Source organism: Poecile atricapillus, chromosome 9 (genome assembly GCF_030490865.1).
Source record: "Poecile atricapillus isolate bPoeAtr1 chromosome 9, bPoeAtr1.hap1, whole genome shotgun sequence".
NCBI classification, from domain to species: domain Eukaryota; kingdom Metazoa; phylum Chordata; class Aves; order Passeriformes; family Paridae; genus Poecile; species Poecile atricapillus.
Window position 1 is genome coordinate 14,552,073 of NC_081257.1, and position 15,785 is coordinate 14,567,857.

Below are 15,785 nucleotides of genomic sequence, written 5' to 3' on the forward strand. Positions count from 1 at the left end.
CCCGGTGCAGAGTCTCTCCCCATCTTCTGACATGTGGCACACACTGCTGGGGGCAGCGCTTGTGAGACATGGAAGAAAACACAGGGTCACCCTGTTCGCTGAATCCCAACTTTCCAACTGGAGAAAAAGCCTCTGTGTAAACAGCACAAATGAAACGGATGTTTCACTCTGCTGCTGATAAGTTTATCAGCAAATCCAATGCACACTGTTGACCCCGAGGAAAATACAAAGAAAAAATGGTAAAGAAAGAGATGTGGAGGGTTCTCAGCTTACCTCCAGTTTACCACACCCTGGGGATCAGGGTGCTCTGGCACATGTCAATCATTGCTCAGCCAATGTGACTCCAAGGCTGGGGCTTTGTCATTTGTAACCACAAGGTCCAGTCTTTCCTGGGCTTCGGGTGTTTTAAGTGCTATTGAGATAAATGAACCAGGACTATGCAGAGGCTCTAGGGAAGATGGAATCATAGCAGGGGAAGGCAGGGAATACAGCTGATGCTGGGGAGTACCGTGGAAGGCCCTGCTGGACCTTGGATGAGAGCAGGGGCCGTGGCCTCTCCAGCTGATATTGTGTGTGAATAGACCATTGTCCTCTGCAAGGAAGCAAAGAGAAAAATGTCTCTTCTGCTTCCTTGACTGTGGCTCTGAGCCAGTATTGCCTCACCAAGGGCTCGGCACCAGCTCGGAGGTCTCACAGCTCCAAAATGCCTCGCCCACTTTCCCTCAAATGCCTGCTCTGGTGTCCTGTTACACATGGATCATTTTGACTGACTGGATTTTGTTCCCTGCAAGTGAGTGGCTGGGAAGGAGATGTGTTTCACAGAGCTTATAATAGAACTCTTGCTTTGACCTCCACGACCGGGAGATTAACGCCATTCCAGAATGATATGGTGCGTGGTTTTTAAGGGTTCAAAAGGTAATTCCTGTTTACAGAGCTGGTCTGGAAGAGCCTCACAATATTCAGGCTGGGGCAGTGGCTGTGCAATTCCTTCCCAATCACTGCTCTTTCAGGTGGACATATGCCCTGCCGAGGGAGAACTTGAAACATCCCGTGGATGGTTGAGCCAGGCTGCTGGGTTGTGCAAAATCCCACTGCCTGTCTCTGAGACAAGAGAATGAGCAAATTCCTGTACCTATCCCTTCTCTTTAAAGGAAATCACTTCAGAGCTTCTTTGGGGTGATTCTTTCTGGGTTTGGACTTTCAAAATCTCTTTTAGAAGCTATTTTGATGAAATCCAGAGAAAGGTTGCCAGTACTTATGGAAAATTTGTCATTGACAGTAAAAATGCACTTGCAATAGCCTTGGACTTCCTTCAGTTATTCAACTCTGCAGATACAGTCTTAAATGCTTTGATCTATTGAAGTCCAACCTGCTAATCCTACTTATGTGCTCATGCCCAGCATCTTTACCTCTAATGGGCACTGAGAGCTGGGCCTGTGGTGCTGCTCCCACCACACCCACTTTTCCAATAAGTGTGACAGGCTCAAAGTGCTCTGAACAGGAAAAGTCTCCATCTGCTAATAGCATCAACCCTTGTGTTTTCTTGTGATTTCCAGAAACCAGAGCATCAAGATCTCCTTTCTGGGTAAATGTATTCTCATGTCCAGGAGAAGTGTGATGCAAGTCAACCATCTGAGGCACTGTGAGCCAGTGGGAGGTCAGAAATGGCAGGAGCCTGAAGTCCGCTGTCTAATGTATTCCCTGGCACAGTACTGAAGAGAAAATTGGTTATATGTCTTTAGCCAAAGGAGTTATGCACTGACTCATTGTCACGGCCCAAAATTTAAGGTAATTTTGGGGGGAAATGGCCTTTAATAAGCTCTCATGTTTACTTATAAGATGTAGACTGACACCATGACCCTCTAGGTCCTCTAGGTGGGACATATTTAGCTTGTTATTAACTATGACCTTATAGAAGGAGAGTCATGTTCATACACTGGCAGGGAACAGCTAAGACTAGAGTCAGGGGCAGGGATTTTAATTGGTTTTAGAAACTTAAATTCAAATTTTTATGTGCCAGCAGCACCAAAATGAGAAGATATATGAAGGTGGAAATCCACCATTTAGGATATAAACAACACAGAGCTCCTCTTGGAGGAAAGGGCGAGGCACACTGAGCACATGCAAAGCTGTATTTACTCCAGAAGGATCATGCTGTGAGGTGATGACATGCCTTCCTTCCCCTCTCTACTTCTCATTTTCTCTCTGTATCAAGGGTCCCTGACCTTGGAAATTAGTTACTTTTCCTCTGCAAACCATGACTCTCCTTTCTTCTCACTCCTGGTCTTTTTTTTTGCACAAAGCTTTTGATGTGTTTCAGCCAGTTGACTTCAGCCTCCCTGACCAATGCACACAAGCAGTGACGGTGCAAATCCCTGCTGTCTTTACTGGCACCAGCCATATCCCAGCACAGCTGGTGTCTGCTGGGCTGGGATTTTCCGAGGGCTCCTGCGGCAGAGCAGGTTACAGACCGATTGAGACATGTTTGGTGGCTCAGCCATGTTTGCCACAAGGGGGGGCGAAGAACAGAAACTGTCTGTGGAAATTTACTGACTCTGAAGACCGCATGACTTCTTGCTAAATCTGAAAATTCCCAGTATAATTGTTTCTAAACCACCTTTGCAGCCTTCCATTATTTACCTGAATATTGCTGGGTCAGAGGTATTTTTTTTGTCAGTGACACCAGTCCATCATTTGCCATAGGGTGAAAGTTAAGGAATTAATTAGTCAAGGCGCTAGTTTCTAATACAAGGACTTCCAAAGAGATGTTGAATTTCAATTTCTTTTTTTTTTTTCAACAGAACAGCATGTAGTGTGCCATCTCTTGTGAAATATGTGCCCATGAGTAGGACATATGAGTGTATGAGTGGGAGCAAGTAAGGTTGTGAGGAATCTTTCTGCAACTTCTGTTTTCAAACAGTGGTTTGCAAAGAAGCCGTTTTCTTTTCCTTTTTATTTGACAGATTAATATGTACGAAGCTCTTTAAATCATCTGAGGTGGATCAGGGTTATGACTAAGAGATAAGGAGGGATTTGTCTGTCTGACCAGCTTCCCCTCTGCTTATAGAGAAGGTTAGTATGTTCAGAAGTGGCAAAATACTACTGAGTGCACAATGCAGGGCATAGTGTAAACTGGAGTTTTGACAGATCATTGGCTGAGCAAAACCCCTTGAAATGCAAGACTCTATGAGGCACAGCTCTGTGTCCTGATCAGGAAAAGGCACCAGTGATGTCTATAAGAAAAGTGCTCCATCCCATGAAAGTTCAATATAACGCCTAGTACAAAGCTGATAGGAATTTTACTGTTGGGACAATTAACGTTCTTAGTCATTTTTATACTAGACCATATCATCCGCCCATCAGAATGCTGCTTATTTTAAAACCTGAGTGAAGGAGAGGGAAATAAGACAGGAGAAATCAGAAAAAAATGCCCTGAATCTCTTTTGTGCCTCCAGGAAGGGCACAAAGTCAATCTGCAGTAATGTAATTTCTAAGCAAGCCATAGCTAGGAGTAAAAACTGCAATGGTGATCAGAGATGACCAGTGCAATCAACTCAAGCACAGCTAAAGGCAATGGCTTCAGAGCCTGCAAAGCTCATCCAGGGCCCAGTGCAAAGCCCTGATAGGTGCCTGCAGTGCAGTACAGGCTGGGTTTGCTTTAATATTTTATACATAATGCTCTGTAAAGACAATGGACTGCTTCAGGTGCAGCTGAATTCATGTGAATAGAGATCTGTCTACTTAGGGTTTTAGCACTGGGGATGAAGCTGTATATGTTCCACGTGGTGTTCCCTATAGTGGGTCCAGTTTCTGGCACTCTACTGTGTTGAAATCCTAATTCAAACACAAAATACCTCTAGCAATTCAGGGCAGGAATAAGATATTTGCAGGTGGATAAAAATGATTATCTGTTCTTTGCAGCCAAAATCTTGATTTGTTACATTTAGTTTAAGACAAAATGTCTTGAGATTTGACATATTGTAAATTCTCTGCATCTGTCCAGGGGAGAGTAAAGGAGATAACAGATAATCCCAAAGACCCCAAGAAAATTCATAAAACACTTGAGATCAGAAAATTAAACCCACAGAGAAAAGCAGATGCATTACAGGCAGCAGGACTGCAGATTGCACATCACATAAAATGAATGCAGTTCATCACACTAAATTGTTCATGCCCAGACCATATATGTTCAGTTTTTGACAAAGTAATCTCTTTACAAAGCTCCATAATGCAGCAGAGTCAGCTAAGAACGAGTTATAAACAAAGAAGCTATTCAGCTGTCAAAGCAATTTTCAGCTATATTAAAGCAGAATGGGATGGAACGGGTTCTGCCGAGCCTTCTGCCGTCCTGGGGAGCCGGTGGCTGTGCATGTGTGTGCCTCGTGTGACGAGGGGACAGCGCGAGCGTGCAGGGCCAGCTGCCCACGCTCACATGTGCACAAACACGTGTGGGACCAGCACCCGTCGCCTTCCCCAGCTCCAACTGCAAAGCACTTATTTAAACCCTGGTTTTGGTCTGCACGTGGGGACGTCACCGAGTTCTGTCCATTCCAATGATGTGTTTTGTTCCCATAGAAACCGGTGTACTTTGGACAGGGAAAGGCAGGAGACTGAGGAAAGCAGAAAAATGAGGCAAGCCAGAAGTGTGCGGTGTGAGTAGGTCATTCAGGTTGTGGGGCTCTTCACAAAGTGGCTAAAGCCCGAAGGCAGTGAGCTGCCTTATTCATTTGTGGGTATGTCATTCAAGAATAATTCAAATCCTTTCAGATGTACGTCAATCAAACAAACACAGCATCTTATTTCTTCATGTGCACTGTCCCCCACCAGACAGGCTGTGTCGGTACTGCAAGGGCCAGGTTTCCAGGGTGCTTCTGCTGACACATGACTTTGATATTTGCTGTGTCTCTGGTGTCATTAGCAGGTGTTTCCTATCTTCATCCTCAAACTTGGGAAGGAGGCAGGGCCTGGAAACCTGCTGATTTCAACTAAAGTTCAATGGAATACCTGACAAGTCTCCCATAAAAAAAGCCGTGCATGATCTGAACCTCCCAAGGGGTAGGCAGGGCAGAGAGAGGTATGCTGAAGCTATTCTATGATATCTTTTTTGTGTCTTAAACCAGCCAACTTGCCATTGAATCATTTAATAACTAATTAAAAGTCCTGGATAAAGCACACTGTCTACAGCTTTCTGGCAAACATCCCAATGACTTCAATAGAGCCAAGATTTTACCCTTTCCTTGACTGCAGAGCTTGTTTGTTGTCACTTCTTTTTTGTGGTTTCTCTTAGATGTGGGGGGTCTTTTCCTTTAGTCAAATGTTCTTACTTCAGCTCCAGAACACAGACTCAACACAATGGATCCCAAGAGTTAGTTCATGACCAGGTTGCTGTGTTTTGTCAATTTCCTTTTCTGCTGTGATCTAAGACATGACAGGGGGTAGAGGAGAGGGCAGTAGAATCTTCAGTAGGTAAAGGACACCGCAAGTATTTGTGTGCCAGCATCAACTTGACTTGCAAGTCCTTGTTGCCAGAGCTGTGTGGTGCTTATAGAGGTCCCTCAGCTGGTATCTGACCAGCTGGAAAAAAGGATGGACCACTACAGCCTAAAGCATCAGCTGTTTTACCACCCAGGGCTGAATGCCAGAAGGAGAAACAGAATCCTATACACATGTATCCTATATGTGTAAATGCTGTGATAACAGCACAATGTTCCCATTCTGTCTGTGCATGTTCTTTGATACATGTTTCTCTGTCTTCCCCTTTTGTGTTTACCACTTGTATCCTCTGTAATTTTGCTTTCATTTTTCTTAGAAGAGACCATTTTTGCCTGGAGCTGAATAACCCCAAGATGCACCTCTGCTGACTGTCTGCATGAAGGTAGGGATGTGCCAACAAACCCTGCTTCCCAGAGACTTTTTGAGTCTCTGAACAGAGCAGAACATGGTTAAGTTTCTGCTAAGTTTTTCATGAGAAGTTGTTCTTTGTCACACATGGCCCATGTAGAAGGGACCTGAGCCAACAAAAATTGCCAGAACTTATTGAATTCTTCAAAGTTTAGGGCATTAGAGAGTGAAATGACAGCAAATACCCTAAGCCCTCACCAACACATCAGGTGGGAAAACCCACAGCAGTTGCCTGTGGTGTGGGTATGAAACAAGCCCACACTGTTTAATTTATTTTTTTGTATCTAAAGCCACGGCACCTAGCCATATTGATAGCTGAGAGTCTCATTTGTTGGTTTATTGACAGATTCTAAGAACAAAGAGACACTTTGTGAAGGGGGATAAAATTTTGTTAAATGGCTCTAATCTTAGTTGTTTTTCTAAGCTTTAAACTTTGAATTTTACAAGTCATATGTTAAACACTCTGCTTCAGTACTTTGTATCCAGACAGAAAGAAACATATTGTAAAAAAATGTGCTTTGTGGGTGATGTAGAATTCTTCTCTTCTGGGGAATCCATCAAGGAGGATGTTGGCTGTATGTTTATGAGGTCCCTTGTAGACTTTCAGATGCTCTCAGATGTTCATTTTCTTGACCTTTTTATTGCTAACATTTATTCTTCTTTTAATGGTAAGCTCTCAGAACAATGCAGAGGGTTCAGTTCAAACTCCAAGAAAATCTTACATCGCTCTTTGCTTTCAAACGGGCTCCACACAGAACTCAGCAAGATTTCATTGAGACTTTTTCTGTAGTGTTGGTTATAGTTCTCTAGGGGGGGTACAGGGAAAATTACTTTGGGCTTTAATGTTCTGTTTTCATTAGTCTGTGATTTGTTTGTTCCAGAGGCTGGTTATTATCTTTGATACTGTGTCATTCTGTAAAGCAGCACTGAGTACCAGGGAGTGACAGAGCATCTCCCGTGCTGTGCTGATTCATGGCGTGAACTTCTGCAGAGTGATGAAATACCTTGATCATGTCAAGACGGCTCATTTCTAGATAGTAGCTAATATCTAAATACTAGATGTTATGTGACAAGCTTGAAGGCCAGAAGATAATGTTCAGGGATGATGTCTGTACTCAAAAACATAATCTCCTGGAAGCCAATGTAACTTTACGTGTGAGTGTGAAGAATATGCATGACTATAAATTCAGGAACAGGCTGATACTCAAGTACAAGGTTGAATAAGAAAGGTTAAAAAAACTTTTTCAAAAAAAGCCTCTGAAGTCCAAGTGTACTGTTTATCATCTTGTTGTACCAAAACAAAATGTGTACTATGTAATATACTGAGATGTACTTTGACTTGGAATTTTCCAGAGTCATGAGTGTGGTGTTGTTTTTCATCCTTTCTCATCTTGCTGTTTTCTGACTTCCTTTTCCAGGGTTTGAAATTTTTATCCTGAATTTATTCTTTTGCTTTTAATTAAATAAAAAAAAATTAGTGCTTTGTCCTCAAAGTCTACTGCCACACTACAGAATTTAAAAGTCTCAGGTAAGAATCAGCAGGAGATTATGATAGTCTAATTTCCTTAGAAATGTTGTAACTGAAGTATTTATAACAATAAGGCTTTGTTCCTGGAACCACTGAATGCCACAGCTGTGAAACAGGTAACTGAACCAGCAAGTTCTGGAAATATTTCCTAGAGAGAAACATAGGAGGAAAAAGAAGAACAGGGGAACACCAGCAATGTAATCATATAACTGAGCATGCAACTTTCAGCAAAAGAATTTCCTTGTCAAGTGCAGCATTTTTTCTCTTGACAAATTCCTTGTGTAGAAACTGAAGTTTTTCAGTCCATCCACTGTTCCAAATTCTGAGGTTTTGGTTTACTTGATGTGGTTATTTTTTGACATCACTTAGGGGTGACGAGTCGGTGTTTGTGTGGTGTGATTGGTCAGCTTGGTCATGCTTAATGACTTAAGCCTTGTAAACTGCATTCGACTCAAACAAATATTGTTTGGTTGCTGGAAGGAGAGGCTGCCACATTACTCAGGGAAATTTACTTCTAACAAAAGGTTTTGGCATGGTAGGAATCAATAAAACTCAAATGGCACATGATTCTTCTGATATGACAGCCATAAGCAAATTTTGGTCACATGCTATTCCCAAAAGTAACTAAAATTGGATGCAAAGGAAGTTTCATCTGATAATAATCTAACATATTCCCAATATTTTCTCACTATTTCTCTACCACTTGTCAGTTCTCCCTTATTTTCTTTCATTCTGTTCTACTTTTTCTTAGGTTTGTATTTTGATGATGTCTGGTTTGATCCCAGAATTCATCTTTGAATTTAGGGTAGATGTTTTTGAACACTGATGAATCTACATATACAAATGTAGATATATGAAGTGGTTTCTTTTTTATGGAGGTTGACTTCTTTTACAGAGCAAGAGAGCAGATCTGGTTAGAGACATTGCAACCACATGTGTGACCAGTCTCTTGGTGCCGTTCACCAAATGACCTGATCATATAACTCATGCTTTGAAATATTACTTGAGGCCTGGTCTCAATTCTTGCTGGGTAATAGTCGCTTATATCATAATAGTGAGGTATTTCCCTTTTGTTAAGAGAATTTAGGGTACAATCATTGATTTGTTTTGTTTGGTTTTCCATTTATAGCAATAAATATTGCTATATGTATAAAATTATAGAGAACCTATAGAGTAGGTTCATCTTCAAAAACCTGATGCTCTCTCCCACGACGTTACCTCTGGAATATCTGGCAGCTGGGTTAAAAGCAGGTCACAGTACAGCTTGTTCTGTATGAGCACTGTAAATCAGCTGTTGGGAAAAGTTCCCTTGAATATACAAAACCCATGAGTTACAGGTTGTGTTTCATCAGGAAGTGTTTTTTGTTAAAGAATAGCCAGAGACAATCCAAAAATTAATCTTGGTCATAATATAGTCCTGGTACAAAATGCATCATTTCTTCTTGGCAACTGAAGTTTTTGGCATTAGGAATTATTTACATTTGCATTGTTTTGAAACTTCAGTGTGTGCTGGAAGGTAGAGAGAAATATTTCCTAGATGGCCAGACTATTCCTAAGAAAAGATACACGAGGGACCAGAAATTCAGAAACGTTCTGTTTCAAAGGTTGCAACATGATCAGTACAACTACACTGGAGTTTTACTGAATGTCCAGAGCACATCTTTCATTGGCTTTACATAGGTTACACCTCAATTTTATTTTATTTATTTTATTCCACAACATTCAAATCTTCTATTGTATCAGTAGCTGCATGAGCTACCTTTCCTTGTGTTCCTGCTTTGACACATTCCTATCTATCCATGTTCATAAGAGATTTTTTTCCCTCTGTGCACAAGAAGTGCCAGAAGCTCCTGTTGGTTAACTCATTACACTGTGATTGCATGTCTATCTTAGCTCAAACCACTAAGTAAATATAAATATTATGTGTCACATTTCTTTGTAACTGTATATGACTCTTACTTCCACTTTTCCTGGTACTTGAGCATAGAAAAATTGCAAAGCGACGTATGTGAAATAAATTGCATGGACCTTGATTCCAGGAAGAACATCCACACATGCTGATAAACAGTTTCTTATCTAATAAATACTGAAGAGAGTGTATCTTAAATGACAGTGCTTCTCTGAAGTTGTTGGTTTGTTAGGGTTTTTTTGGTTTGTTTTTTTTTTTTATTAGTATTTCAACACCCTGCTGATAGTGTTGTGAAATCGTTGCTGGGCCTTAGCCAATTAACTGAATAAACTTTTACTTGCCTAATGGTTTTATAACACTTCTATTCTATTTGAGATAAACATGCCATTTGTTCATTTCACTTCTTTCGTGCATTTTGTGTGCAAATACTATCTAATCTCATGGAGATTCCAGTTCTCTGAGACTTAGGTTCTTGAAGAGTTGTCAAATACAACAATCAGAACACATTTGGACACTTGACAAAGGTCTCTTAATGTTTTTCACTGATATTTTTAGTATTATTTAAGTTAATTACTGTTATGATTAACTAGATTGAGCTCTCATATTCTGTGATGTAATTTTCCACTTCCATATTTACATTTATTAGTACACATTCTGCTTAAAGTAATCTTTCATTTCATTCAGCTTGTGACATACTTCAGAGAAGAACTGAGATTTTCCAAATCTGCATCCCATAACCTGTCTGCAATATACTGCTTCTTTCTAATGACTAACCAGCCCCTAAAATTTAACTGGAAGGTTAAGATCAGAAGTATGATAATGTCACTGAAGATATCAAATGATTGAGTAGAATTTCTTTAATTACAAAAGGACTGAAAAGGAAAAGAAATATTTCCTACATACTGCAGATTTTCTTGCTCTGTGACTTATGGTATTATATTTCATGTTTTCAAGCATTCAAGTAATGGACACAAAATTGGAAGCAGAAGGAAAGGTATAGACATCATTACCTGGAGGCAGTGAAAGAATGGGAGATTTTTCATCCAGTATTGAAGAAATAAATTTGTGTCCACAGGGCATAGACATTGAGAGGAAAATAACTTATATGAAAGCAAGGGCTGTAACAGCCTAATTTTGTTCTCTCGACCCAGGTAAATTTCATCCTAACACCATAAATAAATACATAATATGAAGTGCAGTGGTATTTCCTGATTGATGATCTTGTTAGAGTCCAAATAAACATATATCGTGCTCAAACTGTAATAACACAAGCTTAGTACATATAGAGGGAATTGCATCCAGCTACTAAATATGAAGAAAATGTGCCAAAAGGGAATGATTTAGAGGAGAATGAAATTTTCATTTGGACTCAGGGATTATTCTGCTGAGCTTTCCCCTGGAAGACAGTCCTTCCCAACACTGCACAGACATTTTTACATAATTTGTTTCTCAAGCTAATTTAAAAAAAATAAATAAAAGTCTTAGCGGTATAGAAACAGATTTCAGGCATTTAGATACCTATCATTATGGTATAAGCTGAAAAGCAACTCTTTTCTTTGCACTCTGTGTCACCTGAAAATAATTCTTCAGTCTCAAGAACTCTCTGGAGAGGAGAGCCCATATTTCTCAGATATTGTGAGAATAGGAGAACGAATACTAACAGCAAAAAATTGCTTAATCACTACAGTTATCATTGATATTATTATTCATTGTTATGAATATCATTTGCAGTAACACCTATGATGTGGCTGGCAATTTTCAGACACTTTAGTGCTTTCACTTTGTTCTACAGAGTTTATAATCCAAGGACTGATGTCAGGGCAGAAAATATCAATCAGCAGTTTGTGGATAACACATCCATAAATCAGCAAGTTGCCTTATAGCAACAGAATCACACTCTGAGGAGGATTTATATGGAAGGCACAGAACAGATGAGCCCTGGATGACTGGACAGGGCATAGGGTTTGGACTATGGTGTGATAGCCTAGAGCACAGATGGAGTGTGGTGCCATGAAATGCAGAGCTTGGAGCAGGTGTCTGGAATCCTCTCATGGTTGAGACGTGATAGTAAATGCATGGAAGGGGCACCAGAGTTTAGAAAGCTAAAATTTACAGCATGCAGAATGGGAGACTGGTTGAGGAATTTAGAACCTCAACAAGGGAAGCTGTTCAGAAGCTTTTCTCAGCGAACCTGAGACAGATTTCAGCATCATCCAGCTGAGAATTTGACCGGCAATTTCCAAATCCCCAATGCTATACATGATGGAGTCCCAGCCAACTGCTCTTTCAGCCTCTTGTGTGATTGTGTGTATTAGCCTCTCCTTGAGGATGATCCAGCTACCTTGTCAAGAAACTGCAACAAAACTGTGCATCTCAGCTGACTTAGTTACACAGCCTGGAAAACAAATTCCCTCTGCTCTTGAGTGTCCCTAAGGCAATTTTTGGTCCCATATCCTGAGTTTCTCCCAATAGAAAGGCCAGATATGTAAAATTTCTCCTTACCCAGCCTTAAATACCATTTAAGACCCCAGAACAGATTCAGGAGTATTGTACTGAAAGGGTGATTTTCCCCTTTGATGGCTGAATCACTGCAACATCTGTGCTGAGCTATAGCACAGCTCTAACACTGAGGGATGAGGGTGAAGATAAATAAGTAGCCAATACCTCTTTAAGAATCTACAAGAGCAAAGTAATTAAAAAAATACAATAATTAAGATAATAAAAACATTTTCTTACAGATTTTGTAGAAACTTTGTCTTAGAGATGCCACCTGGATGTGTTCCACTGACACAGCTGTTCAGACTTTTTTCCCCTTTGCTGCATAAAAATAGAGGCATCTGAGCAGCTGTTTGGGTTAATTTTTTAATGCCTTCAGTAAGTAAAAATAAAGGCAAATTACATGAATGAGCAAGGTGAAACTGCATCGACAGATGCTTTAAAAACTTTTCAGAATACTCCCTGGACCTCATCCACAGTAAATATAGCTCTGTTGTCCATGGAAGGAGCTGAGTCAGAAGCACAGGTGCCTTCTGACATTTCCAATAGTTTGCTGACCAGGTATAGCAGTATCTGTCCAGCATCTCTTCTATGCACAAAGGAAAGACTCCTTTTGATCAGGGCAAATTGGCAGACCTGGTCATATTGAAATCAGTCCACAGCCACCCCATTGACTTCACTGACGTCACTAAAAATGTCATTACATAAAACAAGCAAATAAATGAAAAAAACCCATCCTAATTTTGTTAAAATCCATTCATCCAATCTGGAGCTGTCAGTTCCATTGCTTGCCAGGGAACTACTCCCTAAGAAGGTAGTTGAAGGGAGAATGGGAACAGAGCTTTTAAGGGTGTCTGGATAGACATAATTTTCCAATGAAAAATGTAATTTTTTGTAATTTTCAGAATCACTGTGTTGGGGGAAAGGGGGAGGCAGAGGAGTCTGTACTGATTTGTGCTGCCCCTCCTGACATACAGCACACTGAGAGCATTCCAGGTTGAAAAGGAGTCAGGTTTAAAAGGGTGATGGAATGAAACAAGTGGGAGTTGTGATGTTTTTTGTTACCCAGTGTTTCACACACCTCTAGCGGCAAACCCTCTTCGTTGCCAAGACAACCCTGAAGAAATACGAAATCCAGAACAATACCCTGTGTACGAGGAGCCTCGTATTCTCTGGCGCACGCGTTCGTTGTGAATGTCAAGGGAAACGCTGCCCTACCCTCCACAGCGACCCAGGTAAGCCCAGGTAAAGTTATAGGTGATGTCTGTGAGATTATAATGACTTACATTTAGAGATTGTCTTTTGTCCTGGCAGCTGCCAAAGCTCAAGGGCTGGCTCTGAGAGCCTGGGCACTGTATTCCTGCAGTGCAGCATTACCCAAGGCTGGCCAGACAGCACCAGGAGGATTCCTGAGGCTGTCATGCAAGCAAGTCAGGGCTGGGGCTCTGGCTGCTCTCCCCAGCCAGTGCTGCATGTGAAGGTGTCTGCAGCAAGCAGGGAATGCCAGCCTATGGTGATCTGCCTTTACAGCAGTTTCTAAAGATTTCTCAGGCAGCTGAATGCAAGGTTGTGCAGCCATAAAGGTCTTTTTGCTCCATAACTGGCATCTGATACTGAGATACTGGGATACTGAGCTGTGCTCTGTCTCTAGGTCAAAGGAAATATAAATGTGACTTAAGCCTCTTCGCTTAAGATCTTGGCTCAATGCAGGACAGTGGTAGATCCGGAGTCTTGGGTTTGCTAATGCTTATTTATTTAAACCCAGTGAATGAATCTCGGACAAAAGGTCCAGAAGGTCAGAATAAATATCTGCAGGGATGCTTAGGGCACCCTCTTGCAGGCAGGAGCCTCAGGAACTTTTTTGTTTCTCAGAGAAATGTTATGTGCAATTTTCAAATTATAAGTTTTGCTTTTCCAAATTGTCTCCAAGTCATCTTTAAGATTCCTATTTTATTCCCAGTGACAGGTAATTAAGTGATAACCTTTTTCTGAAGAATGATAGGAATGCTCTTTTTGCTATGCTTGAAGTTGTCATTGACCTCCTTGTTAGGAATGGCTGTGCCCTTAGGAAGTAATGTCAGCTCCCCATTTCATTAAAGCTCCTTGTTAAACAGAGGAACAGCACTTGGAGCAGGGGACATTGGATTCCACATAGCAATGCATCCATTTTGCTGTGCACCCAGTGTGAAGATAAACCCATTTTAGCCTGCATTGAGTCACAGCAGCATCCCAAAAGTAAGCAGGAGAAACGCCGACATCTTTTGCATCATTTTGTTCTTTGGCTCTCTGCTCCCTCTGTTCTGTCCTTTTGTACCAGCTGCCTGTCAGGTGTTCCCAGCAGGAGACTTGGCAGTGTTACAGGTGTATCCTGATGAACATGGTCTTTACGTGGCAGGGAACCCTGGGGGACTGCAGCTTCCTCTCTTCTGCTGCACTTCTAGAACCACATTACATTCCTCCTTTTGCAATTGTGTGCTGGGATACAACAACTGCAGGACTTTGGGCTCTGAATGATGGGTACCAAGCAGTATGACAGGGGCACCAAGCCAGCAGAACAAACCAGTTGGTGCTGACAACTCCATGTCTATATTATTGACACTTGGGGTTTTGACCTGAGGCTAGTATGAGTTTAGTCCTGTAGGCTGAGCTCTGAAACTGTGTGGTATTAAGTGAAGCACAGTCAGCCAGGGATTCACTTCAGAAGCACTTACCTGTTCCAGAATAAGACACAGATGTAGATTAGCATTTGTGGAGCAGAGGGTCAAACTAATCAGTGCCAAAAAACAAGTGTTGCATATTTGAGCATCATAGCAAGACACTCTGAAGCAGAGCTGGTTGTGGTTTCATGGCTCCATCAGCATGTCCAGAGCTTCAGCTTCCATGTCCATGACAATCTCTCCCTGGCTATGGGAGAAACCCCAGAAGCAGCAGTTCTGCACTGTGCCTCTTTTGTCCTCCTGAAGAACAAACTCTACAGTGCACCGAGAACCATCACACCTTTATCCTGTTAAGAGACACAGCCTGTTAGAGCTTCGGGGGAGGCATCCCTGAGCTCAGGCCACTCTGATCCTCTTTTAGCTCCTTAGAAACAAACTGAAAACTCCTGGCTGCTCAGGAACAAAGGAGTATGTGAAAGAACTGCAATTTCATAAACTGTCGAGTGGGAGTTGGAGCTATTATAGAACATCCCGTTCCAAAAGGAAACAAATGACAGCCTGACGCTGCCGGGTAGTAGTGACGTGTGCGGCCACAGAGTGAGTCAGTCTGTGTGAGATTCAGATATGGACCTAGAGGGAAAACATTTGTGGCAGCAGGACCGATCACATGCTCATAGATGGAATTACCTCAGCTCATTTTTCATGCGTGTGTTAATGTAGTTGCTGCGCTTCTTCAGCAAAAGGCAAATAGTACAGAGGAAAAAGTCGCGTGTAGGAGCTGCCCTGTCTCTTCTTGCAGCCTCCTGCTTCCCACCCACACTCCTGCACTGCCAGTGATAATGTATCACGAGCTGTGTTTTGGTATATCACTGTTTCGTTCAGTAAGATGGAATGTGCTGCTGTTATTTTTGTTATTATTTGTGTTATTTGCTCTGAAGGAATAGTTGAATTAGACAATTAAGTGAATTATTGTGACATTATTTCGTTTATCAGTGAAGTGATGTTTTGCTTTAATAGCTTAGAGTGCAGCTGAATGCTTGTATCCATTTAAAAATGAAAACTGAAGCCTAAGGATCCTTTTAAGGCCTGAGAGGAGTCTGTAGAGCTGATTCTCTGCTACATGGGGGATGTGCAATGATGTATAAATTGTGAAATGCATTGGCTGTTTACTGGAAAATTATGGTGATCTCCTGGTTGTGGTCCAAGATAAGAAACCATGGCCATGGTTTAAGGAAGCTTTAGTAGCAATTTTACCTTGAGATGCTTCTCAGCTTTTTTCCACACTGTTTTTCTC

At 41.5% G+C, this 15,785-nt stretch overlaps 1 long non-coding RNA gene across 6 annotated transcripts in view; it reads left to right on the forward strand.

Annotated features, from left to right (window-relative positions):
- The window catches only part of LOC131582357 (uncharacterized), a 58,454-nt gene that overhangs the window by 22,443 nt on the left and 20,226 nt on the right, over window positions 1–15,785 (forward strand). For 5 of the 6 annotated variants that reach the window (XR_009278320.1, XR_009278319.1, XR_009278321.1 and 2 more), the window contains exons 2-4: window positions 5,810–5,875; window positions 7,320–7,429; window positions 12,904–13,069. This is a non-coding gene — a long non-coding RNA (uncharacterized LOC131582357). Of the gene's footprint in view, window positions 1–5,809; window positions 5,876–7,319; window positions 7,430–12,903; window positions 13,070–13,948; window positions 15,777–15,785 lie in introns of those variants that run through there. The other variant, XR_009278318.1, reaches the window with a different exon arrangement.